This window comes from Elephantulus edwardii, unplaced genomic scaffold, assembly GCF_000299155.1.
Source record: "Elephantulus edwardii isolate Elephantulus edwardi_28Jun2011 unplaced genomic scaffold, EleEdw1.0 scaffold00463, whole genome shotgun sequence".
NCBI classification, from domain to species: domain Eukaryota; kingdom Metazoa; phylum Chordata; class Mammalia; order Macroscelidea; family Macroscelididae; genus Elephantulus; species Elephantulus edwardii.
In genome coordinates, this window is record NW_006400213.1 from 91,738 (window position 1) to 96,248 (window position 4,511).

Sequence of the window (4,511 nt, forward strand, 5' to 3'; positions counted from 1 at the left end):
TTCTTTTTCTGCAATCTTGTCATGAAAATACCCAATCATATATTCCTCCTGAACAGTTCTCTCCCTTATGTTTCAGTGCAGTACACATTATTTATCCCCTTTCAATCTCCCCTCAACCCCAATTCCAGTCCTGTTTTATGACAGTGGCACTATGCAGTATTTGTCCTTTTGTGACTGAGATATTTCACTCAGCACAATGTCCTCAGGGTCACCCATTTTATATACTATTTCATAAGTTCCTTGTTTTTCAATGCAGCGTAGTATTCCATTGTGTGAATAGACCAGAGCTTCTCTATCCACTCATTTGTTGATGGGCACTTGGGTTGTTTCCTGGTCTTTTATAAATTAATTATTACTTGTGAGCAATTTGGTCTTTTTAATTTCATTAACAATCAGATGTGAACTATTTGGCCTTTTTTTATTTGATTAGTATTGTTTCTTTGGTCTTTTTAATTAATAGTTATTAATTTTCAGCTGGAAGCCCCTGGTTTAAACCAATTAGGACCCTTGTCAGACTTTTGTGATTAAAAGTTGGTTGGGGCCACCCAATGGCTAGAGCAGTACATAGATTGGGAACTGCCAGAAGTTCAAGGATGATTTAGAAAAGGCTGTGGTACCAGGGATATCATTGCTGATGCCAGATGGATCCTGGCTGGAAGTAAAAAATACTAGAAGATTGTCTGTTTGTGCTTTATTGACTACACAGAGGCATTTGTGTCGATCATAACAACTTATGGCTAACATTGAGAAGAAAGGGAATCCCAGAAACTTTTACTATGCTCATGTGGAACCTAGACCTGGACCAGGAGGCTGTTGTGCAAAGAAACACTGCATGGTTTAAAATCAAGAAGGGAATATGTCAGGATTGTATTCTCTCTCCATACTTACTTGGATCCCTAATTAACATCCTTGGTACCAGCAGTCAGGAAATCAGGAGACATATTGCACTGGGAAAGTCTGCAGTTAGGGACCTCTCCAAATTATTGAGGAATAATGATGTCAGTTTGAGGACTAAAGAGTGTCTGATTCAGGTCCATGATCTTTCTAATGACTTGCTAGGCAACTAAGAACTGGACAGTGAATAAGGATGACAGAAGAATTGAAGCCTTTGAGCCCTGATGTTGGAGAAGAGCACTCAACATCCCATGGACTGCCAAAAGAACTAAGGTCTTGGGGAGTGCTTTTTGGAGGCAAAGATGAAGTTTTGCCTTACATACTTTGGGGATGTTGCTAGGAGAGACGACTATTTGGAGAGGGACATGATGCTTGGAATGGTAGAAGGTCGGTAAAGGAGAGGAAGGCCCTGGACCAGATGGACTGACAGGGTGACTGCCGCAATGAGCTCTAGTGTGTCAGGAAGTGTGAGGATGGTGCAAGATAGAGCAAGGGTGAGATCTCTTGTTCGTAAGGTTGTCCTCGACTCGCTGGCACCTAATAATAACTCCTTCCATGTCATTTACAACCATGGATTTACAACAGTGAGTCACGGATTTACGACTATGAGTTGGTTCTAACTGCAAGCAAGGAATCTTTTGGGTTGCCTGGCTTTAGTATTAGGTTCTGATTGCCTCATAGAACGTATTTGGAAACAATCCATAGTTTTCTATTTTCTAAATTTGTTTGAGAACTGGGGACAGTCTCTGCATTTTCGCGGTATTCTCCTGTGAAATCTCTGAACTAGGATGTTTTAGGGTTGTCGTCGTTATGTGCTGTTGAGTTGCTTGTGACTCATAGCTACACTGTGTACAAGAGTCATAAACCCTGCTCTGTCCTGTGCCAACCTGTCTCTGACACACCTACTCCCTTTACCCCAATCACTGAATCTATCCATCTCATAGAGGGTCTTTCTCTCTTGTGCTGTTCCTCTTCCCTCCCAAACATGACATCCCTCTTCAAGGACTTCCTTGCAACATGCCCAAAGTATGTCAGAAGAAGCTTCAGAATCCTTGCCTCCAAGGAGCAGCCCAGCTTCACCCTCTCCAGGACAAAACTGTCTGTTCTAGCAGTCTATGGTATATTCAACACTTTCCTCCAGCACCACAGCACAGCTCAAAGACATCAATTCTCTGTCATCCCTAGTCTTTGTTCAGCTGACATATAGCACACAATTGCAGACTATATGGCCTGGATCAGGCACGCTTTAGTCTCCAACCTGATGTCATTGCTCATCAGTGCTCTGGAGAGGTCTCTGACTGCAGACTTTCCCAATGCAATTCACCTTTTAATTTCCTGGCTGCTAGTACCAAGAGTGTTGATTGTGGAGCCAAGCAAACTGAAACTGTTAACAATCTCAATCTCTTCACCATCTATCATTCTGCTGCCAGTTGGCCCAGTGGTGAGAATTTTTCTTGATGATGAGCTTAATCCATATTGAAGGCTGCAGTCCATTTAGGTCCGAGCTTCTGTCATTTGAGTGGTGGCTGGGCCCCAAGATGGAAGCTGGAAGGTCAGCACCTCTTCTGGTGTGTGGGATCTAGAGATGGAGTTTCTGCTCGCAGGAGCTGAGGGGAGTCTGCCGGCCGGGGATGATGTTCTGTTAGTGCAGGGCGTGGCTGACAGGTACCCAGGCAGAGAGGGCTGGTATGAAGAGACTATCACTGCCAATGAGATGCCCACGGATGGCACACTCCACAGAGGGTTGCTGTTAGCTATCATTGAGTCAGTTACGACTTGTAACGACTCTCTGAACGAACCCTGCCCTGTCCTGTGCCACACTCAGCTCTGCCACACTAGGGCCCACTATTATGTGGTCAATGTGTCAGTCATTGAGGTTCTTCCCCTACACCTTTCCCCACCATGATGTCCACTGCTTCACGTGCCTGCTATGGTGAGTGAGGTGTCCCCAAAGGCATATAGCCAGGCAGGAGTCAGAGATGGCACTTCACCAGCGTTACAGTTGGCTGTAGGCCAGGCAGCACCGTCCTGGTACCCAGGGGTGAGGGGATGTCCCTAAGTACAGAGCCAGACATGCTCCCGATGCCAGAGATAAGCTGGTGTGGCCAGGAGACACTGTCACCTCCTGTGAGATTGTGCAGGTGGTGGCTCTCCTGTCCCCCACAGGAATAGGAGAGACTAGTGCTGGACAGCATCAAGCCAGCCGGACCAGCGTACAAAACAGGTAGGCCCTGTGGTTGACAACCCTGCTCCTTCCCTCATGATTTCACTCACTGTCTCCTGTTGGTGTGTGCAGTACCTTTTCCCTCACAGTTCCACATTATTATTTCCATCTTTGTTTTCTGCACTCTTGGTTGAAGAGGGTTGTGGGCTCCCGTACATCTTGTCTGTCATCCTATCTGAAAGGCTTACCATTTCCTTCACTGCTGCTGTTCTGGTGTGATTTGCAGCCAAGAGCTCCATTTGAATCTGTGGTGCTGTTAGTTGGTCCTGCCGTATAGCGGCTCACGTCACAGCAGAGCACGCTGCCCCACACCATCCTGCTGAGGGTGTCCTCCTCCAGACACTGGGCCTTTCAGCAGTGTGTCCAAAGAATGGGAAAGAGTCGTGTCATCTTCACTGCTGAGGAGCACTTGGGCTCTTCTGGTGTTTCCACCATCATGAATTCAAAAGAATCTCTTCGGTCTTCCTTAGTCACCCAGCTTTTGCATCCGCTGGGGGCAGCAGTCTGAACCCAGCAGTGGGATGTCAGGGGAAAATAGGCAGGATGGCAGCACGTCCTGCGCCTTGGTGTCACACTGGCTAGTGCAAGTATTTAAAAAAAAGGGGGAGGGAGCTTAAAAAGTGTCACTGGGAAATACAGTTAGCACACACCTGTGAACCCTTGCTGACTCGGACACCTTAAGTCTAGTTAGAGGCAGGTGCCCGCCCTATTTGCTGGGCCCAGGTGAGACCTGGAGGGCCTGCAAGGAGCCAGGTGTCTAGAGACTCTTGGTGAGTCATGGCAGGTTCTGCATCCTGACGCTAACCTGCAGGTTGCTTGTCCCATGACTGCTGCTTCCCTCACCCAGACCCTCTCAACACTGGCAGCCAGTTGAAGCTGGCTGTCCAGGCCCAAGCTGGCCTTGGGCGAAAGGCCTCGTTGGATGGAGGGCTTCCCGTCCCTGCAGAGCGGCATGGAAATGTGACCTTGTGCACCTACCCTGAGTAGCTGAGGACAGCAGTCTGAAGGGTTCAGGTGGAGGCAGCAGTGGGTGGGCCATGAGGATGGGGCGTTTGCCTGGGGCCCTGCAGTTCTGGGAGCGGGGAGATTTTCCGGCTGTGGCAACCGCACTGGCACCAAGAGCATTTTAATTAATTTATTTATTTCTTTACACATAACTGAAAGTGATGTTACAGTACATAAGTTATTTACAACTGTGCAGTAATGTGTTGCAAAATAAATTATCTAGAAGGCAGCAAAAGTACATTGTGAATGTGTATAAAACTGTACAGCCTTTACGGGATACACTTTATATGATTATTGGCTCTGTAGTGTTTCAAGTTATGTTCTCAGAAAGAGAAACAAAATGCCCAAGATTAAAGGAAAAATATACAAACCACGTGGATTTGACTCC